Raw genomic sequence first — 24144 nt, 5'->3', positions numbered from 1 at the left:
GGAAGCTGCACACTACTCTTCCTGGTTGAAGACAGTTAGTAGGTTTCACCCTATAGAATGCTTTTGGGAGGAGGGAGTGCAGTCTACTGCCTTATGCAAATTATCTTCATATAAATGACATGCCAACCTCCAATCACTGACCAATTAATGACCTTCGGGGGCATCTTGTGACAAATCAACGGCACTAATTTATACTTGACAGGTCCCCTGGTGCGTGCCGGCAAAGTTCACGCGAGTGTGCGAAGCTCAGCTTGAACCAGTTGAGCTCATTACCATGGAAACCCAGATTGGGGTGCAGGACTGTGTCATCGCAACTTGCTGATTGTTTGTTTTTCATTTTTTTCTAATCTAATATCCCAGCACGTGTCTAACAAACGTGCGTGTTTGTTTTCTAGCAAACCTGACCTCTGACACACACTGCACTGTGTCAGCTCCGTTAGCTTCTGTTATGTCCAGTCTGTCATTGTAGGCTGTGTCTATTTCTGCTCAGTGTGTGTGCGAGTGTGTGTGTGTTTCTCATTCACTCCCTAACTGCCTTATCAGACTTCTGCACCAGCAGCTCTCATTAGAACATTAATTGAAAAAGTGTAATTAATCCTGAAAGGTGGTGAGACTGGACTGTGGCCAGAGAGAGAGAGAGAAAGAAAGTGTGGTGGACAGACAGTTGGGCGTTGTCTAGTATGACCCAACACTGCCCCCTGTTGTTACTTCACTTTGTGCCTGTTGGTCTCTGTAGGCTGGACAATATTGCTCCTGCTTCTCATTTTCATTTGTACAAAAATAAATAATCTTTATTTTGCAGTGTGGACACTGACAGGGACTTTTTTTTTATTTTCCCTGACCTCTAGTGATAATCGTGAATTTATAAAAAAAAATGAATAAACACATCTGCACAGCCAGGGCTGGTCTGGAAAATGGAATTCAGTCTTACACTGCAGATTAATTTTAAAGAGCTTAGTTGCTTGGTTGTTCAAAATGATAATTGTTGTTGTTTTTTTCCAAAAAAGACAATTGCAAAACCCATATAAGCTTGCTTTATTAAAAGAAATAAATACATTCTATATATGCGCACGTGAAGACCCCAGAGAGAAAATGTATTTTCCTGCTTGATGGTGGTCATCTTCAAACACAGAGCAATATATGATTGAAAAAGAAGAAGAAGAATAGCAGATATAAATGAAGAGAGGTTTCTCATTCTTTTTTCTTCATACTCCCCGTGGAGAGGAGGAGGAGGAGGAGGAAGATGAGGAGCTGAAAGAGAGGGAGAAAGAGGAGCAGAAGGCCTGCTCTATTATTCTAATCCTTAGTTGTGTCTGAGTGACCTTTGGAGGGATGATTGTTTCTCATTTAGGAGTGTGAGGTGTGATCTTCCCACCCGTTTGATCCCACTCACCTGACCTTTGTAAATTGGCTGTTAAGCATATCACAACTCGACCCTCATGCCTCACACATGGCCTGTTAATACACACAAGCTGAGCGGCTGCACCCTCATAAGTATTTAGGCACTCGGAGTCACACTTGCACAGCAGAGACGCGCGCACGCTTGTTTTTCTTGAGACGGTGGATGCGATTTCATACCGTGGATCGTTTAGTGTAAAATTAGTCAGATAATGGTTTATTCAAACTCTCTCGATGTAAAAAAAAGAGGGATTGCCTGCAGGATTTATACATATGGGATTTTTTTTTTCTGAGTCTTGCACATATTCACACGTTTTTGTGAAAGAATGATTTCTATGCATATGCGGGCCATCAAAAAAATGACAGCGGGGAAAAAAACCATAATAAAAATTTCTCCATTGTGCCAATCACCTTTTCTTGGCTTGGTTAATGAGTGGCAAAGCTGAATGGCAGCGAGGTGATTTTTCCATCTTACTGATGAGAGGAGAATTAAAGCCCACAGCTTGGGGTCTGCAGCACCATTACAGAAGAAGACGGGAAGAAGGTCTGAATTCATTTGGCCTGGCCACGATTCTAATTAACAACTCAATCCCACACAGCCATGGAGAGAGAGCCAGGGAGAGGCTGGCAGGGAGGGAGCTCCTATAGTGTGTGGAAGTCTGGAGAAACATCACAAAGATTGGCTCATCTTTAATCACACATTGTAATTTTGCATCCTTTCTCTATTTCTGTCTTTTCTATTATATTCTAACCTCTTCTATGTTTACCTTACCTTCCAATCAGCTGCCTCTACCTGACCTCATCCAGCACTGTGTTGTCCAGACTGCGCAGTCTGCTATGCTTCCTGTGGTTTCCTAAAGCTGCAGGCTTATGGGCGACATTTCCCTGGATTAAAAGAATGATTTCATTAGCCTCCATGGGTGTCAGGTTTCATTCGAGGGATTAAATCCTGCAGATTAGAGGCCAGGGCTATTCTCCAGCACGTCATTAATATCTAATAGCACGGGAAATGTAATTTGGAAAGCCTGTCTTTCTGATTACTAAGCAAATGTATGCTCTGCTCTTTAAGACCATAAATTGGGCTTTGAACACTGTCTCCGTCCAGGGTTTAGCCCTCATCCCCAGGCGGGGTTGCGCTGATGGTTTCCCTCACAGGCAGCCTGACTCAAGCACGACTCAGGAGAGTTAAATCACGTTCTGCAACTTTTATTTTGCAGAAAGCAACGTTGATCAGTTTTTGCCTAAATCACTACCTAAAATTACAACCTTAGAGATTCACTAATCACAAAAGGATTGCGAAGCTGTGTCGGTCAAAGCACTCTCCTCCCATCTCAAGGGAGAGCTCGCTCTGGGATCTGACTTCAGCACATTGGATCTCTGTGCCATCATCCCCGCGCCGGCCCCGGCCAGTCCCCACAGAGGCCTCCTCAGAGTGCCGTGCGCCTCCTGTCAGTCAGAATGCCACTCGGCACCCTCCCTCGCTGATGAAGTACGGACAATGGAGAACAAGGTGGGCGCAAGGGGAGCGAGCTGACTTAATGAGCCAATTTCTCAGATAATAAGATTGGTGGATATGCTAATATTTCTACCTTAAGGAGATAATTATGATGTAGAAGATAGAATATTTTATCTTAAAGCGACAGTGTTCTGGTCCCAAACCCATCTGCAGCTTTTTCTCTCTCTCTCTCTCTCATGGACGGTACGGGGGGGTTACGAATAGTTTTCTGTGTTTGAGCTGTGGGACAGCAGAAAAACAATGCCAACAGAGCCTTGATGCTTTTAGTGTGTCGTGTGTTTTTGGGGGGGCTGAGCCTTTGATCATGCTCAGCATTTGACACAAGGAGGAGAGGCAGGGGACTTTCTGCCTTCATAAATATTTATCTCGTTACTGCGGGCTAAAACTCACAGAAGAAAGGATAAAGCGATATCAATTGATCTTTATTGTTAATTGACCCAAAAGTATACTCTTGAAAACTGAACAACAAAAACACTGTTCGTCCTTATTCTCCTGCCGTCCCCTCCCTCTCGTGTCTTAGTTTCTGATACAAACTCGGTGAACTTCTTTTTTTCTGTCCTCGGGCTCCTGTAATAACTGGCTGGTAATTTTGTTTTTGTGTTTAACTTTCTTATCGACACAAATTCCCTACTTCAATTCCCCAAATGGCACATGCTCTGCCACCTTAATGTGTATAACTAGAGGTTAAATGATAAAATGTGTTATTGAAATGTAGGCCTGCTGATTACGGCTGCAGTTCGCGGCCTGTTCCAAATAGCCAGGGGCAGGCAGGGGGGTAAGGGGGGGATTGGGGCCAGTTTAATAAAGGGGGAGGCAAAGAGAGAGAGAGAGGGAGTGAGTGCTGCTAGTCTAACTGGCTCCCCTCTCTCTCACTGCTCTTTCACTCACTCACTCAGTCTCTCCCTCTCCCTCTGCCCTGTGTTTTACCATTTTAATTAGGCTATAACAAGCTCAGTCGTGTAATTAAGAGCTCAGCTGGACCAGAAAACAAGTCAGCCATTAGCCCCGACCAGCCCAGATCACCCACAGCAGCTGCTAAGCTAAAGCAGATAAAACACACAACATACCCACATATGGAAGTGTCACAGAGTGGAGAAATCACTCCTGTTCTACTTCTTGAAAACTTCACCTGTTTGAAAAAAGAAAAAGAAAAGTAAGACTCCACTGGTACTGTAGCAGCCTGCACAAATATTTTGACAAAAAAAAAAAGTTTTCACATCAGCCAAGATTTCAACCAGCCCTAGGTTAAACCTACACACATCAACGTGACACCATGCATGTACAGACACACACATATACTGTGAAGGAGCTCTGCAGTGACAGCTATCCCCCAGGTGTTTTGTTTCACAGAAACACTTTATTTTCTTTGTTCCTAAAACAAAGTGCAAAGTGACAGTGACAGCACAATGGCCTTTTTTTTTTAATAGAACACACACACACGCACGCACGCAAACACAGAGCGCGTGTGTCTGTGTGAGAGAGAATTACGCATACAGATCTCTTTATCAGACTGATGGATGTGAGCAGCTCCCTCACCTCCTCTCGGCGAGCGCTGCTGCCTTTTGTGCCTCCCCCCAGTGCCGGCGATGCTTAATAGAATTCATGTATATGTAAAGACTCTTGCATCCTATTATGTACAATAAACTGCTTGCTTTATCCGTGGCAGCACCTGGTGAGTGGCACAATCTGCCAAACACACCCTTTTCCAAATCAAATTTATTTAGTTAGACCTCCATTCAAACCCACTCATGTAAGCTATCATGTTACACTCTGATCTGAATAACTACAGGCGGGAATCTAATTCATTTCATATTCACAGCACTGCTGCACCCAGCCCTCTTACAGGCCTGTATCAGTAAATTGTCAATTGTAGATGCTCTGCCACACGACGGTACAATGCAAACAAGGTTAGTTTTCAAACACCTGATTTGAATAAGCTCAACAAGGAAACATATCAAGCCACGCTGCTTCAATGCTTTTTGTATTGCTTCCAGGAGAGGTGAGGGAGGGGAGGGAGAAGCAGACGGAGGGAGGCGCAGGGACACTTTTTGCAAGGCAGGGTGATGCTGGGCCGATAGCACTGGAGGAATGGCAGTTAATTTGAATATGGCACCTGAAGCCACAATGATTATTATCATCACCAAATCAAGGAAATAAATGAGAAGAGGGGCTCCAAAAATAGCGTTCGGAGCCTTTTGTGCACAGCAGGTAGGCCCAGTGGGGGGGGAGGTGACGGGAGAGCATTCGCTAGCTCATTATCCAGGGCTGGGCTCAGGGAATGGAGGGATTGAGAGAGAAATTGCATTAATGTGACCATGGACACTCTTTTCAGAGGCATCTCCACTCACCGCACACACGCTCACACTGTCGCTCGCTCTCTTTCTGCTCCTTTCTTTCTCACTGTCTCTCACTCTCACTATATGCCCTGTTTAATTTGAGTGTTAGCATGAGGTAATTTAGCCATGCTGCTGTCACATGCAATGAGGCCAGGGATACAAGGGGGACTGGGAAGAACAGACTGAAATCGTCCCCCCTGCATGCTGTCCATCTATGCACCCCCGCCTCCCCATTATTTTTTTCCTCACCAACTCTCCTCTCAGTCCGCTGTCCACTTTTCTGCAGCCCTCTCTGTCCAAACCTCGTCTCTCTGCCTGAGGCTACAGGAGATGGTGTTGGTGAGTCATCCAAGCAGTCGTTTGATTCATGCTGCTCCAGGCTCTCATCTCCCCAGAGAAATTACCAGTCATTTTAATCGGACCCATGTCTCTAATTCATTACACAACCCCACTCTGACACGTGCGCGCGCACTCACACACACCAACACACTGAAGACCTCTCAGTCAGATAGCTACCTTCACACAGTCACCTCCATCTTTGGTGTCAAACGGCACTTAACATCCCTGTCAGTCACTCATATTCAGAGGAGAGCTGAAGGAGAGAATGAGAGAAGGGAAATGGGGCGGGGGGTATTTAGCCTGCAACTCATTTCTCATCACTTTCCCACACCGTCTATTAGTTCTCCACTTAGTCCTCTCTCCTGTACCATCTGTTCTTATCTGTCTGCCTTCTTAAATGGCTTCCCTGCTTCTCTTCTCAAATCCCATCACCCCCTTCCATCTCTTCTTTATTTCCAAGTTTCAGGATGAACTAGTTCTGTTGGCGAAGAAAAGTTTACTCTTCAAAAATCACGAGTGTATCAGCCAGGGGACTGAGGCTTGTGGAGTTGCTCCCTGTTCATACGTAAAGGCAATCTGTTTTTTTCTGCATTTGTGGCACCAGTAACTAATAAAAAATCCAAGGTCTTTATGTTTTGTCTGCTGACTCATTTCACTAGTATGCTTATGAAAGCGGAACAGGGCTCTCACTGATGCTTCTTGCAGCATCTGTGATCCTCCTGATGTGACAAATTTCATAAAAATGTCCCATTTTCTCTCCATCTTATGAAGATTCATAATTTTTTAGTGTAGAAAAAACAAGATTTTCTCTTTAGAGAAGTATCACCCACAAGGCTAATACCAAAGGACAGAAATAATGGCCACTTTACATTCATGCAAAATTATTTTCACATTCAAATCGTTTTAGATATCTTCGATGTATTTAATATATGTATTAAATAGTAATTTCCTTTATTTTTGATACTTAAAATACTAAAACGTATTATTTTTAAAATGAATGATGTGTAGAAACAGATGTGTCATACTGGAATCCTAAAAGCAACCACACTAAAAAAAAACAATAAGTGGTATTTTTGTTGTTTTTTTGTATAATGCTACCACTCTATGATGTTGTTCTTGTAGTTCTTTATAACCGGGGTATTCTGCAAGGACATGAAGTCTGTGTCACCCAAATGCAGATTAAATCCTGAGCTTCTTTTCTGTTGGTTGCCAGGTTTGCCTTTGTCTGCCCATTTCAATGGCCTGACTATATTCAGCCCGTATATTGTCAAGGTTTTTGTAAGCTTTTTTGTCCACTTGAGCTATTGTGTAACTGTATTTTGCTGGCTTAATAACTATTCAAATTAAAGTATTACAGTCATTTCTTTCAAATAGGTCTGTCTGTGTGTGTTTTTGTAAAGAAATTTATGCTGCATATAATTTGGTTGGACCTTGCATTGTCCTGATAGTCCTTGGTATCTTTAATAGAAGTTGGCGGTGTTGAGTCTCCGAGTTACAGGAAGTTGACTGAAATGTCTCTGTGTTCCTGCTCTTCTGGAAAGAAAAAAAACTATCCATGTCATTTAAATATGTTAGGAATATTTTAATAAAAAGATCCATTTTTGCTGCTTCTTAAAAGCATTTTTTCATGTGTAATGAGATTACTTTAATTCCCAAATGTGTGTAATTGCTTGTTCAGTAAAGCTGGTTTTATTTGAAGATTTTTTTTTTATGTTTCTCTGGATTTGTGGTCTTTTTAAGAAGGTAATTACCAAACCATAACTATTATTTCTGCACCTGTGTGTGGATTAATTATTACATGATATTCTATTAGTTTCCTTACACATTCACTATGTTATTAAAGTGTCTGTTTTTTTATTATAAAACATTTTATATAAACTCTTTTTAAGTTTGCAAACTACTTGTAAACTAATTTACTGGGTTGTGACTCATAGCACATAAATAACATATGACACTTTCAGTATAATAAGTCAGAGAAGCCTGCAAAGGGCAGAGATATCTGCATGAAGAGACGCTGACAACATCGTACTGCCTGTGACAACAAAAATCAATTAAAACACACGAGCACAACACCCTCTAACACACACAGACACACACACACACACACATCCTCTCACAGCTGAACAGTAGGGTTCAACCCAGAGCGAAAATACTCAGCTCTGTGCTTGACGTTGTTTCTCTAATTACAGGAGCTTGTGAATACAAAGTAAATTTAGTGGCCACTTGCAGGTCATCATCTTCAGCACTACACACATATACAAACACACACATGCGAGTTTGTGTTATGTAATGTATGTTTACTGGTGTCGGGGTGGGGGTGGCAAAGGTAAAACAGCCATGACAGCGTGAATGCCAGACTGGCAGTTTGCTGATGGGAGTAAAGAGAAGGGGAGTGTCAGAGGAGAAGAGGTCACCGTGTTGCAGGTGACTGTGACAACAAGAGAGGCTTCTCCTGGCTTTAATTGGCTCTTTACATGGAGGAGAGGTTCATGGTGAGTCAGTCGTCCATACCCATTCTCTCCTCTCCTCTTCTTTTCCCCCTTCTGTCTTTTTCGGAAGAAAGCTGTGATGGGTCACTGATCAGGATTAATGGTTATCTCTCTTCTTTTTTTTTAGTTTTTCTCCCAGTATTTTATATAAAAAAAATCCCTCAGATAATTCTCACTGTAGAAGGAAATTGAAGATACCATGTGGTTAATTGCAGAGCTGATCAGTATAATAACTTGATTTGAACACACAGCCACTTTTCAAATGAAAAATGAAATAAACACCTCTTTTTTTTTTTAATTCCCTCCTTTGCACCGGCACCCCCACGCTCCAACCTCCCTTTTTTCTGAAAGCAAGCCAAGGTGTACAGTTGACAGCAGGCTCTAGTGATTAAGTCCTTTCATTGGTTAATTAGCCCCTACAGCAGTTGCACACAGGCGAGGCAAGCAAGGACTGACTCACCAAACGATCAAAGACACAGCCTGTCAGGAGGCTCAAACACTCTGTGTACCTGTGGGACAGTCACACAGAGGCACGCACACACGATCATACCTGTGGGACAGTCTTTCTCTCTCTGTCTCACGCACACACAGGCGTTTGCGCTCATCAAGTCTTGTACCTGTGGGAGATTCCCCGGTGTCTCTAATTCCTGAGGTGCTGTGCCACACATACACACAGAGGGAAAGAGAGACCCATTTTTATAAGAGCGCACTCTGAAATACTCTGAGATACTGGCACAGATGAGTGCACACACACAGACACACTTTGGCTAAACACTTATTCAGCACTGAAATGAGGGTAAGAGTAACAGAGTAAGCATTCTGTTATCCTACAGTGTCTCCTTGAGATAATGCAGATTTTCTGAAGATATGTTACACTGTTGTGGGTGACTTATCTTGAGTTGCGATGGCAGATTTAGGTCTTGATATGAGAAAAAGTTGCTGGCCTGCATCAACTGAAGCATCATGGATGAGAGCAAACAAGTAAAATAGATTATAATGATAAAGCTGTGATAATTTGTAGCCTTAATACTATTTAAAATTACCATCAGCACCCAATGTCTGAGCAATTCCACTTTTGAGTTGAAAAAAATACTATATAAAAACAAATTGTATTAATTGTTGATTTGTATGATAAATTTAGCTGTAGGCTTCTCTTTTTTTCAATTTAATTTATCAATTTATATATATATATATATATATATATATATATATATATATATATATATATATATATATATATATATATATATATATATATATATATATATATCCCTCCATGCTAGGTTAGCCAACTAACGGAGTTGCAGAAAGGTGCGACAAAGAAGGTGCATAAGAAATACAGCAAGCTGTCCATACCTCAGGCCTTGGAAACTGCCAAGCAAAGACTCACAGCCTTGGCCAGCCGCTTGAGGAGGTACACCAGAGAGATAGAAGGCAGGAGAATAAACCAGCTGTTCTCCACAGAGCCAGCAAAGGTGTACTCTCAGTGGCAAGGGAACAATAATAAGAGAACAGCACCACCAAGGCTAGAGACGGAGCAATACTGGAAGAGCATATGGGAGAAGGATGCAACCCATAACGGCAATGCTCAGTGGCTAGAGGATCTGAGGGCAGACCACAGCGACCTCCCTGAACAGGGTCCAGTAACCATCACAGTGGCAGATATCCAAGAAAGGGTCTCCAGTATGAAGAGTTGAACAGCACCAGGGCCCGACATGGTTCACGCCTACTGGCTAAAGAAGCTGACTGCACTCCACGAGCGTCTGGCAGCACAAATGAACCAGCTGCTAGTTAACGAGAGACACCCGGAATGGCTAACCGAAGGTCGGACGGTCCTGATCCCCAAGGACCCCAAGAAGGGACCGGTCCCCTCCAACTACCGACCAATAACCTGCCTCAGTACTACATGGAAGCTCCTGTCAGGCATCATATCGGCTAAGATGAACAGGCACATGGGTCAATACATGAGCGGGACACAGAAAGGAATTGGCAAGAATACCAGAGGCGCAAACACCAGCTACTGGTAGACAGAACAATCAGCCGAGACTGCAAGACCAGACTGACCAACCTGTGCACTGCCTGGATTGATTACAAGAAGGCCTATGACTCAATGCCCCACAGCTGGATACTGGAATGCCTAGAATTGTACAAGATCAATGGGACCCTAAGAGCCTTCATCAGGAACTCAATGGGGATGTGGCGTACAACACTAGAGGCCAACTCCAAGCCCATAGCACAAGTCACCATCAAGTGCGGGATCTACCAAGGAGATGCTCTGTCCCCACTGCTGTTCTGCATAGGCCTGAACCCCCTCAGTGAGATCATTAACAAGACTGGCTACGGATACCGACTACGGAACGGAGCAGTTGTCAGCCACCTCCTGTACATGGATGACATCAAGCTGTATGCCAAGAGTGAACGAGACATCGATTCACTGATCCACACTACCAGGCTATACAGCAATGACATTGGAATGTCGTTCGGACTGGAGAAGTGTAGTCGGATGGTAACAAAGAGAGGGAAGGTAGTCAGAACTGAGGGGATTGAACTACCAGAAGGCAACATTGCAGACATAGAGGACAGTTACAAGTACCTGGGGATCCCGCAGGCAAATGGGAACCATGAAGAGGCCGCTAGAAAGGCTGCAACCACCAAGTACCTGCAGAGGGTCAGGCAAGTCCTGAGGAGTCAGCTGAATGGTAAGAACAAGATCCGGGCCATCAACACGTACGCCCTGCCCGTGATCAGGTACCCTGCTGGGGTAATAGGCTGGCCAAAGGAGGAGATAGAAGCCACTGACATAAAGACAAGAAAGCTCCTTACCATGCATGGAGGGTTTCACCCCAAGTCCAGCTCCCTGAGGCTGTACGCTAAGCGGAAGGAAGGGGGCCGGGGACTGGTGAGTGTCAGCACCACAGTCCAGGATGAGACAACGAACATCCAAGAATACATTGGGAAGATGGCCCCAACTGACCGAGTGCTCAGTGAATACCTCAGGCAGCAGAAACCCAAGAAAGAGGAGGGAGACGAGGAACCATCATGGAAGGACAGGCCCCTGCACGGTATGTACCACCGGCAGATAGAGGAGGTGGCTGATATTCAGAAATCCTACCAGTGGCTGGACAAAGCTGGACTGAAAGACAGCACAGAGGCACTAATCATGGCAGCACAAGAACAAGCTCTGAGTACAAGATCCATAGAGGCTGGGGTCTATCACACCAGGCAAGACCCCAGGTGCAGGCTGTGTAAAGATGCCCCAGAGACAATCCAGCACATAACAGCAGGGTGCAAGATGCTAGCAGGCAAGGCATACATGGAACGCCATAACCAAGTGGCCGGCATAGTGTACAGGAACATCTGTGCCGAGTATAACCTGGAAGTCCCGAGGTCAAAATGGGAGATGCCCCCAAGGGTGGTGGAGAATGACCGAGCTAAGATCCTGTGGTGCGGTGACTCCCAAGCTAGGCGAGTGGCTCCAGCAGATCCCGGGAATAACATCGGAGATCTCTGTCCAGAAGAGCGCAGTCCTGGGAACAGCTAAGATACTGCGCAGGACCCTCAAGCTCCCAAGCCTCTGGTAGAGGACCCGAGCTTGAAGGATAAACCGCCCGCAGGGGCGTGCTGGGTGTTATATATATATATATATATATATATATATATATATATATATATATATATATATATATATATGTATGTATATGTGTGTATATATATATATATACATATATATATATATATATATATATATATATATATATGTATATATATATATATATATATATATATATAAAAAAAAAAACACCCAGCACGCCCCTGCGGGCGGTTTATCCTTCAAGCTCGGGTCCTCTACCAGAGGCCTGGGAGCTTGAGGGTCCTGCGCAGTATCTTAGCTGTTCCCAGGACTGCGCTCTTCTGGACAGAGATCTCCGATGTTATTCCCGGGATCTGCTGGAGCCACTCGCCTAGCTTGGGAGTCACCGCACCTAGTGCTCCGATTACCACGGGGACCACCGTTACCTTCACCCTCCACATCCTCTCGAGCTCTTCTCTGAGCCCTTGGTATTTCTCCAGCTTCTCGTGTTCCTTCTTCCTGATATTGCTGTCATTCGGAACCGCTACATCGATCACTACGGCCGTCTTCTTCTGTTTGTCTACCACCACTATGTCCGGTTGGTTAGCCACCACCATTTGTATATATATATATATATATATATATATATAATTTGTTTAGATTGTGAGTTTTGCATCTCAGATTAGCTATTTGTACAAAATATATTGATAAGCATTTGTTATTTAAAGAAATGTTGCTTGACATTACATCTAGCTAGCTGGTATTTAGCTTAGCATTGGAACTAAAAGCAGACAAGACAGCTAGCTTATGGCTAACCAACACCTTGTAGATTTAAAGGCCTGCTAAGGAAAATCCTCAAAGCCTTTTATCAAGGTAAACCTTAAACTTACCATTTATATTTTCCTGTTTGGGGTATAACTACATTTCTATATGTTAGTTAAACTGGATAATATATTTAGCCTGCATGGTGTATGTGTTTCTAGATGGCAGGGTGTTAGTGTCTTGCAATCTTATATAAAATATAAACGGACTGGCATATGTATAGTTAGTTTTTTTGTTTTTTGTTTTTTTGTTGTTGTTTTTTTTTTTTTTTTACCACATTTACCCATTCAAACACAAAACTGGTGGCTATAATGCAATTTGAGGTTCAGTGTCTGATCCAATACACTTAACATAAAAATGGAGCCATGCTCAAACCACTCACTGTCTGATTAGTTAACATAGTCAATATGAAGTCACTCAACTTTTGTGAACTCCTGCTTAGAAGCTGGTGAAGTTTGCTTTTTTTGTCCAACTACTTCCTGCTGGTGAAACCAAGCATCACAAGTGAGGGTGGATCAAACCATGCCACAAACATTCTGCTGAATCATATTTTCTACTCTAAATGGCACACTGTTTTACAAAACACTAGCCTATATTAAATAAGGATATTACTATATTGCTAATTATTGCAGTCACAAAATTATTATAAATTAAGTAAGAATAGCACCAATAATTCTTCGGGCTTTCCGAAGGTCTTTCAAGGTTTTCCTTTGGACACTGGTGACTTTCACTCCTTTTTTGTCCAGTCCTTGTAGCTGACCATTTTCAAATGTTTTTTTTTTTAAAGCTACTTAACCCTAACTTTATTTAACGTTAAAAAATGACACCTAACTCATGGAATGGATGAGGATTGTTTCTACACATAATGTACAACTTAGCAAAAAAGCCACTTTAAATTATATCTTTAGGGATGTTGTTACCAGCAACCTGTAGCAAAAATATATAGTTTTGCTTTTCCCTGAAAACCTCAGCACACTGCATAGTTTGTCCTTAATGGATATGAGGAAGTGGGGGATAAAAGAAGCCGTGACAGGCCTAAAAAAAATCTACCGCAGATGAAAAGCATCTGATTGCCATGTCTTTAGGAAACAGGAAAAAATCCAGCAAAGAGCTGACACAAGACCTGAGAGATGGATCTGGCCTTACAGCTGGTCCATCTACTAAATCATCACTAAAGCCTCATCAGAAATGGTTTCAGAGGAAAGGTGGCTTTAAACTAGCTATTCTTAAGGAAGGACATGGGGAGAAAAGCCTGAGGTACGCCAAATTGAAAATCAGGGGCAACTAGTCTGATGGAGTGATGAATCCAAATTTGACATTTTTGGTTGAAATTGTCATCACTAAAGTGATTATTTGTAGCCATCTGCAAAACAGAGGCTCTGTCATGGTGTGAGGCTGCCTTTCAGCCATTGGTGTTGGGGATCTTGATGGAATTGTGAATGGCATTAACTGAATACCATGAGTGAAAGCATGAATAGAAAAACAGAGAGCGGAACACCATCAGCCATAAAATTATTGAACCTGTGGGGGTTGATCTTGACAGAAACATTTAAGTACTTAAAAAATGAGTGATTGCTCAGAAATATATAGCATTTGTTATTTCATAGAGATGTATACGTTTTAAAAGTTTATAATTATTGGTAAAGACTTACCCCCTTCTTTTCTACGCGCTCATTACATGGTGGTTGACACAGCTGATGAGCAGCTAACATTTCTCAGCAGGTCACCATACTTTGTATAACCCTGCGCAAGATGGTCACTTTCCTCAACATCCTTTGTGGCAAACTAATGGTTTGAAATTCTGATTTCAAATGCTGTTGATGGACATCACAAAAGAAGGCGCACACTAAGCATAGCAGCTTTGGTGCTAGTAGCTGGCCTCCAGCACTAAAGAACAGTAATGGTTCTAATTCCAATAAAGAGAAAATCCAAGGTCACACTGTGAACTTCCTCCCCATCAGAAGACCACAAAGACTGGCTGGGAGAGTGCATAATATCCTCACAGCTATTTTTACCCTCAAATTAAAATCTATGACATGTTGAAATGACTGCAGTGTGCAAGAGGGGTATTCAAAGCAGACACTAATGACGCTTATTAATGGCGTGAATGAAGTCTTGACAGGTCGTGTGTCATTCTGCAGGCAATGCTCCACTGGCATAATGGCTAATGTAAGTGGGGATAATTATATATATTATACCCTGTCTTATGGTATTTTGGCAGGAGTATGAGGAGCCAGGCAGTTAGAGAGGAGAGTGAAAGCGCTTGCTCTTTTTGAGACAGAGATGTGCGCGCGTGTGTTTGTGTGTGTGCACACACGCATGCAGGCATTCACCCCCCACCACCCCCCATCTTCAGCAGTGGTCCAGGGGATGAATAATAGTAAGACAACAGCACCAAACTGTGGTTGGAGAAAATGCCTGCATACAGAGGCAGGTAACAGATAAGCAACGTTTACAGCAAGCTCTGTGTTTAAACGTTCTGTTCCACCGACACTGATCATTTAGTGTTTTAACCGAGTAAAGTAGAAAAACACAGGGAGAGAGAGACAAATGGCTTTCTCCGACTGAACAAATGTAGCATACGTGTGATTAAGTATGCACGTGTGTATGATATATTGTGCTTTGCGTGCCTCCTGTGAGGTGGGGAGACAAGTAATGACCATTTAATTCCATGTTCAAATCCCTCAAACCGTGATGCGGAGCCTCATAGATCAGCAGAGAGAATTAGGCAGGTAAAAAAAAACCAGTTAAGCCACTGAACCAAGAGTGGAAACGCTAGTGTGAAAAATAAAAATAAGGATTATTGCTATTATTATAACTGTAACCATTTAAAAAAATACTAAAGAGTCTGTCATTGAAAAATACCCTATCAGCACCTTTATGTGAAGGTTCAGCATGCGTATGGCTAAGATAAAAAAAAAAAAAAAAAGTCAGAGAAGAAGAAGAAGGGGGGGAAAGCAGGACTGCAAGAAATCAAAATAAAATATCTTTCATTTATGAAAGAAATGAGCTTAGAATCTGCTAAAATATACAATTATCAAAACTGCTTAAGTGCACCTGCTGATTCACAATCAGGTCGCGGAGGAGCTCGGTGCAGCTGGAGTGTCAGGGACAGCTGTGAGGAGGTGGCGAGGAAGAGGAGGAGGGAGGCTGGGGCTGAGTGGATCTTTGTGGATCTGTCCTCTCTGTGATGTTGGTGGGAGAGAGTTAGCTAATTGGAGGCCCGGTGGTAAAAACTTGTTCATTAATGCCTCTGCCTCCAGGTCCCCCCACTCAAACACCTTGCCTCATTTATCTCTGTATTTACCCGCTCCTCCCAGTCCCAACACAGGACCTCAGAACACACTCAAGGTTCAACTTGGAACAAGGGAGAAAAGGAAGGGGGAAAGAGGGAAAGAGAGGCGGAGAAGGTGGCGAAAGAAAAAGGGGGAGAGAGAGCGGGAGAGAAAGAAAGGGTAACTTATGCTCGGTGGGAATTAACAAAGCACTTAGTAATTAAATCTGAATTGACATTCTGGTAATTAGCCTCTTGATTAGGAGCAATAACACAATTAGCCAACCAGTCTTTGCTAATTGTTAATTAGTATAAGCAAAATTATTGTGTGTGTGGCAGAGGGAGGCATGTAAAAGAACAAATGTTAATCTGTCTCTCTTTCAACAGCCGCGTCCCCTTTCTTTTTTCCTGCTGCCTCTCTATTGAGCTAGCAGGCAGGTTCATTGCCTTTCTCTTCAGTGAGGCTGCATTCACAGGCAGCAGTCAGTAATTAGCTAAAAGTCTTATCGAGGATATCATCAGAGAACAGGCTGAGCCGGCTGTGCTGGCACATCTTCACGTCTCCCCCCCCTCTCTTTCTACTTTCGCTGAAACATTCCTTCTTCCTCTGCCCGCGCTCCGCAAGGTGTCATGCGGAGGGTTGTGTGTGGGGGGGTATTTGTTCTGAATAAAGATGTGATGTGGATTAAATACAATCATAAAAGGGGGAAAAGAAGCCACGGCGCTGGAGATGAATCTTAAGGAGATGTAATTCATCTAAAAGGTTTTAGTTTATGAGGAAGACGAACCGAACACCTCGTTAAAGCCAGGGAGAGGAGAGAGGACACGGGGAAAATAGACGAATGGACAATAAAGATGTTCTGGGAAGTGGAATTTACATTGGCCACAGGTGAAACATGGGTTATTTTCAATTAACATGGACTTAGTAGAACAATATATTTCCCTTCAGCCCACGCGGAGCCACATAGCTGGGCAGGTTCCAGCAGTAGCCTCTACACAAACCCAGAGGAAGTGAGGGAGATCTCAGCCATTTCCTTTTTCCACAGCTAGGTAAAAAGCGAGAAGATTTTCACTGATGCGTCCACCTGTAAACACGGCAGTCGCACTTGAGCGGTAAACACTGACGCACCATTAACCTTCTGTAACTTGGCCAAATGGTTGACAAGCTCGCAGAGGCAGAAGCTACATGCTGCTATCAGAAGCTCCACATCAGTTCCTATACACAAATTGCATCTGTGGGCACACAAAACCTACCTGTGCGCCGATAAGTGTGTGATGGTGCCCGTGTTTGTGTGGGGTGAACACACGGATGGGAACGGGCAGCCAGCTCCAGATTAAACTGGTCTTCCCAGCACAAATATTTGGGAGCAGGATGAGCTGTCTCAGGACGCACCGGAACATGAAATTAACCAGGAGAGGTGGAGGTGCCAGCAGAGCTAAAACGAGGTGGAGTGGGAAGCTGGCCTGTGCCACCCAAACCTCAGCTGCAAGCCAGGTGAGAAGAGGGAGGACGAAGGCAGGAAGATGCCAGTAAAGTTTGCTCTGCCTGCAACAAATTGATGCTTCTAGACGTCTTCTAATGAATTTTGGATATTAAAAAAAAAGCAAAACACTGAGTGTGTTAGTGGGTACGTACCAGTGTGTGTGTAGGTGTTACAAGCTCTGTCTTACCATGGTTCCTGCTGTGTCCCACCCACTGTGGCTCTAATTGGATCCTTATTACCAGGCTAGCCTCCATCCCAGAAATGATGGATTCATACCATGCTGAATTTCATTAATCATTCCTTATTCACAGTCCACTCTGTGAAGAGGGCAAATTCATTTCTTGGCATGCAGAGCGGCTACTATAATGAATATTCATGAAAGGAAATTTGGGGTCAGGCCTAATAAGGGAGGTAATTTGTAATTTGCGCTGTTCCCGCTCGGGTCTTGTTCGGCAGGTTAACCTATAGAACGCTGAGAACAGACACCAGCAGCGCACACGCACCCGAACCCACACTTAAACACGCTGTATTTTTACTCCGAACCTGCCACGAGGAGTCACGGAGATATTCAGTCCCAGTTTTTAAACATTAACCTAATATTGGCAATATTGGCACCTCAGAGAGCAAGACCTGGGGTGTGTGACACTTGTGTCTCTCAACCAAATGTGTATTTGCTCTTTCTGAAACTTTAAACACATGAGCAAAAATATTGCCAGAAAATATGTTTGGTATGACCTCTTAAGGATCGATGGCAAATTAACCACATAGCAAATAAATGAAAAAGAAAGAGGAAGACATCCTATTCGGTCTGGATGACTGCTCGTGCTGTTAGAGCCCTCCAGCTGGAGTAAAGTAAAGAATGAAAAATGGCCTTAATTTTTGCAAAATGGTGGCTGTTTTCCGCCTGACCAAATAAGCCCCGTAGACTGTTGAACACTTTGAGAGAAATCCCCTTTTAAATAAAACAGCTGCTTTAAGAGAAAAATAACAAGCTCCCTGGCTCTGCTTTCACATCACAGGATTTTCAATTCCCCACCCCCCCAAAAAAAGCATTTTATTGCTCCTTCTGAAATTATGCCCACCTGGCATCACTTAAAGTCACTTAATTAATAATTTATCAATACATTTGAAGTGATTAAAATTCATGAACAGAAAGTGTTTTTAAAATAGTGCCCTTACACCCTCAGGGTGTCCAATCAGTGCACCGCGTTCGTTAGATCAGGAAGGAATAATTAATTGTACCTGAATGTTTAGCGGGGTCAGGCAGTGGGGGCAGGATGCCTACGGTTGTGTGTGTGTGTGTGTACATGTGTGTAGTGAGATGGAGGATGTAGGGTGTTAGTCAGAAGCACTCTTAGCGCTCATTGGCTCTGGACCATGACACCGTTGCACGAAGGTCAATGCAGTCTGCAGACGGCAACTTTATTCCACATGTATTTGTTCTGTTATGACACACACCCTATCATTTTCTCTCTTCTCCCACCTTGTCATCACCTTCGTGTCGTCGCTGCCCTTCCTCTTTGTCTCCATTGTCGACCTCTCCTAGGAAGGGAGCAACAATTAAGTAACCATGATTTAGACTTTATGTCAAACCTGTCACTCACGCTGACACACACACGCCTGACATGATTAACTACTGGGAGGCTCCTCAACTGAGTCAGCAGTGGGGTTAGCATATCCACAGAGACGTATATACGTACTATACGGAACTGGAGATCTACCAACTGTGAGTTAATCAAATCCCCTACTGTAAAATCCTTACACTTCATTTATAAGTCATTTAAATTTTGTCCATTCTTTATGCTTTTCACTTCATTTGGTTTATGTCAGATGTGCAATTAATTGATAATTTTCTGTGCAGAATACATAAATATTGTAACATTTTAGCATTTTAAAGTAGTACTGAGGTGAAACTGGAACAATGATGCACTAATATACACCAAAAATGCAGGAATTTGGAAACGACACACCGTATAAAGTCTGTAGTTTTATCTCAGCACCACCTTGGTGACCTGTAACCTCAAAATGCTTCTTGCAGGTTTCATACATCAATAATTTAGCTCTCTAAAGGGGACCACTCTGCATAATGACTCCGTTCACTTCTGATGGTTGAATATATTTTGTTGCTGATTTTGATCCTAGGATTTGTTGCTCTCTTTGCTTTTTTAAAATAGGAACGCACCTCACAATGCACGGCAAGTAAAGAGGAGTGCTAATCTGTGAAGCTTAAGCCACGCTGAGCTGAACGTTCAGATGACCAGAGGAGGGCAGAGGGGCGGCAGAAAGTGACTCTGCAAAGAAAGCCAAGTGCTCCTGAAGGTCTAAAGAAGGAACAAGGTGTGTCTTGCTGCGGAGGCGAGTGGACTGGTCTGTGTTTCTCGGTCCTCTCATGTATAATACATCTCTCTCTGTTTCACCCCAAGGTTCAGAAGCCCAGGGCCCCAGAGACCGACGCAGTCTTTTAAAGATATGTGCTCACTTAATCACTGAAGAAAAGGGCCCCCAGAGCTAGCCTAATATTATAATTAATTAATTCAACCAAAAAGGGGTATTAAATTTCCTCCCTCTCAGGATATCAGCTGAATACATTGACCTTTGTGGAAATCGCCCTCTAATTTGAATCAGGGTTTTTTTGAGTCGTTTACAGACTAAACTTGTTTCTTTTTCCTCTACTCCCATCTATTTTTTTTTTATTTTTTTTTGGAGGGGGGATTCTCTCTGTCTGCAGGAGTTTGAGCAAAAAGCCTCATACTACAGGGTGTGCATGAGAGAGCACCTTTGTCCATAACATGCCTCTTTTTGTGTGCGAGTGTGCGCGTATCTTCACAGATTTGTGTTTTATGTGCGTGTCTGTGCAAAAAAAAAAGAAGTACATGTGAGTGTGAGTGATCCCTAGTTTTATCTCCCTGCTGTAACACAGAAAAGAACAGAAACTTTTCTTATTACCGGAGAGAGTGGTAGAATAGCAGGCAGCTAAGTCTCTGTCTATCTCTGTCTCTCTCTCAGTGGTGTAGCTGACTCCCCAGTGTACTCCGGGTCTTCAGTAACTCCGACTGAAGTTCAGAAGGGTTAGGTAGTATACTCAGGAGGAAGGGGGGAGACAAGAGGAGGAAGACGAGGGGGGGTTAAGTAGGATTGGAGAAGTGGCAGTTTTAAAGCAGAACTTTAAATCTCCACCTACGAACGAGAGAGGGAGGACAATGGCGTCATGTGCCGCGCCGTTATCTTCAGGTCTCTGAAAGGCGGGAGACGAGAGGACGAGAATAAAAAAGAAGCTTGAAGAAGGGCATACATGTGATAAAAGCTGTAGGCTGTATAATCTACGCTGCTTTTCAGGGAGGTATGAAAAAAAGGAGTCAAATCTTTGCAACCTTCAGATTGTAAGTTCATGGAAACAGCCTCTCGCTCAACAACAACACAGAACGAAACAGACGAGGATTTGCAAGATGGACGGATGAATGGATGAGTGGATGGCTGGACGGGTTGGCAGATAGAAAAACAAACACAGCAAAAGAACAAATAGATCTCAGGAGCTTAGCAAAGAATAGCACCTGTGTGCCAGACCATTAACTATTGTGTAATCTTCATGTTTTTCAATTTGGGTTTTTAAAAAAAATGTTTTTCTTAGAGTGATGATTTGGTGGTCAAGGTCACGGATGCTGTGCATGATAGAGTCTGACAAAACTTCCAATAGATATGATATGAGTCACCACTTTCACGGGCACACCATCAACCGCAGGAGAAAGGGATGGAGCAGTTAACCTTCAAAATGTGTCAAATCGGTGTCAGGCACATTATTTGTCTTAATAATGATAAGCTTACTTTAGCGCCTCTTCAATCAAAAAAAAAAAAAGAGGGAAAAAAAAGATGTTAAAATATTTGTGTTCCAGCTCTGATCTCTCACTAGGAGCCGAACAACAGTTTGCCTATTATGTTCCCGAGAAGCCTTCTGGAGGAATTTAGAGAGGGACACCATGTCTTAATTTGACAAAGGTTGCACCAGATGTTCTTTCTGTCAGCGAATGACATTCAAGCGATTCAAAACAACATATTAATTCTCAGCGCTGAGAACTGTCAGGCCGTGTTTGACTTCCATTTTCACTGGGCTCAACCGAGGTGTGGACCACTAACTCCCCCTACTGGCCATGCAGAAGAAAAAGTAACCATTTGCAGCATATGAGGAGAAATTAGGCTACTTGATTGTGATGATAGAATAAATAAGAAAGCGCAATGCTACTTATGATGTTAGGCAAACACAAAAACTGAATAACAGCTTTCACAAAATGTGCGGGGTTTTTTCTTATACACCTGTTTCAAAATATCTAAAAGTCTAAGCCTCAGCTGACAGTCCTTTCAAACTCTTTTTTTTTTTTAAATTTAAGCAGGAATTTGAAATTGCTGCAATCTCAGCTCACGAACCCTTACTCTTTGCGTCTTTGCAAAGCTTCATCTTACTCATTTCTTCTCTGCCTCTGCCGCAGTCTGAGCAAAAGTTCGAGAATGAAAAGAGTGCCGCTGCAACCGGCCCTCAACTCTCCCGCAGCTGATCTCGTCACCTCTGCCCACATGAAAAGACTGATCCGTCCGCGCCACTGTTAATGGCGGGGACATTATTCATCTCTCCAGCCAATTTGAGCCCCTTTTTCTTTCAGGAATAGAGGCACGAGGGGTTGAGAGGAGTCAGTGGAGAGTATTAAATATGTAGAGGAAGATGGACAAAGAAGCGGCAGAATAAAGAGGGGCAGGAGAAGAGGGAATGAAGAAGGACAGGGAGGTGCGCGACGATAGTGTTGAGACCTAGTTAGTTAGAGACAGTGTGCGAGGAAGGAGCGTTGGTTTTAGCCTGTTTAATGGTTTGAAGGAGCTTGGGTCTTTCCTTACAGAGGGGAAGAACTTTTTTTAGGGGTGGGTGGGGAGAAATACGTGGACATCAGCACTTCAGAGATGCCCCAAAACTTTAGGGCAAACTTCGGTGCTGATGAATTATGAATCTAAAGGAAAGGGGGGGGAATCAATGTTGTGTCATTGTGCCATCTTCATTAGAGGCTTTTTGATAGTGGGCCATCAGAGCCTACAGGACTATTTATGCCTACAAAGGCTATAAAAAGTGTCTCCAATTTCCATCCATAGCAGTAAAAGCCAGTAGTTTTGGGGTGAGTTGCAGCCTGCCTGTCAAAAGGAGAATGTGCGGTGAGTGGCCCGGGCAGGAGAGATCATAAAGAAGGCTGTGATTGAGGGTATCTTAATGGAGGAGGATGGATCAATAAGTAATATCAGCAGGTTTTAATTCCAGGCAACACACATAAACCTTTACCAACTTCGCAATGTCACTCGGTGTTCATAAAAGTTTTTTTTTCCCCTCCACATCACCTCGGACAAAAAGAGATAAATCCATCAAAAAGTCGCCTCAGTTTTATCGTCCCCCCTCCCTCCACTCTCCCCCCACTCCCTTTTCCCACCACCCCTCCCCCTCATCTCCATTTTGATGTCTGTCTATTAGCAGAGGGTGAGGCCTTTTCTGCTCTCCCATCCAGGGGCTAAATTAGCTCAATCAGCCCCCTTTCACCCCTCTTCCGCGGGCTTCAAGCTGAGTGACACACTGCTCCCCAGGGATGTAGGTGGGACTAACACACACACACACACACACACACACCCACCAAGTCAGCAGCTAGAAGATGAAGAAGACTATGGAGGGAGGGGGCTGCATGTAGGGGCAGAAGTTGGGGTGAGGACGAGGGAGGATAAATGAGAGGATTGGTTGGAGGAGAAAATGATGCTTCATTCTGTCCCAGTCCAACAGAGGTTTCTACCCTGAGCTCTGGGTGGAGCTCTTTGTCCCCTGCTTGTTGAACATGCTGTTTTTTCTTCTTCTTCAAGGAGGATAAAGTGATCCCTTAGGTGCAATGCCCATTCAAGATGGTCGATCCATCAGTAAAAGAAGTCATGAGTATTTTCTCAAAGTGCCTCCTTTCGTTCGCCCACCCACGAGGACACTATGCCAGGGCCAGACTCTGCATTTCCGTGCCAGCATCTCTTAAATTGCACCTTCGTGTTTGATTTGTCTCGACCCTTTCCCTCGCTCCCACTCGCTAAACAGCCACCTAAGTATCAGTGGAAGTGCAAGGGAGGCGTTTCTGCAGCAGTAATAGCAGTGCGTGTATGTGTGTTGTGGGGGAGACGGGCGAAAAGGTGGTGATCTGAGTGAGCCATAAGATCTACTCTTTGCAGCTCTACAGGGATTTATTAGACCGGGAAGTACATTAGCATCATAAAGACCCAGGAGAATGGGCCTGTGGATGGGCTGCAGACACTATCGCCACACTTTAACATGCTCTGCAGTATAAAGCGGGTGTGTGTGCGTGCGTGTGTGTATATGTGTGTGTGTGGGTAAGGGATAAGATTACTCTGAATTAACTTAAGAAAAGGCTGTTAAACGGTTTATGGATCATCCTGAAGCAGCTCTGAACTAATACATCAGGAGATGACGGAATGAGCAGTAGAAGAGGAGAATTATTTTTTAAAAAGGAGGCAGGTAAGAGACAACAATAAATGTAATTATCAGACCCTTGAAACTTTCTTACTAAAGATGTTTGCTGGGATAGTTGCAATGCAGTTCTTTCATTTAATAAACAGTTTGGATTTCCCTTTAAAGGGGCCAAAATATCCAATCAGTATCCTTAACAGTTGCTGCTGTTCTTTTGAAAAGAGAAAAATAATGCTGCTTGGTATTTGTGAAGAAGCAACATTTTTGATTAGTTATTCAAGTAGCATTTAAAAAGGTTAATTGCACGGCAGCCCAGCCCTTTCTGTGTCCGCTGTGACAGTGTTACAGGAGAGCAGAGTTGAAGGAGACTCCTGGATTGTGGTTTTGGGGGTGGGGGATGGGGGTGGTACTGTAGATCTCTGGTGCTCCCT

Source organism: Copadichromis virginalis, linkage group LG5, assembly GCF_057382275.1.
Source record: "Copadichromis virginalis isolate Kocher_CV1m ecotype Utaka linkage group LG5, C_Virginalis_male_GT1.1, whole genome shotgun sequence".
Lineage (NCBI taxonomy): Eukaryota > Metazoa > Chordata > Actinopteri > Cichliformes > Cichlidae > Copadichromis > Copadichromis virginalis.
The sequence above is the reverse complement of the archived record's forward strand: the minus strand, read 5'-3'. Positions refer to the sequence as shown.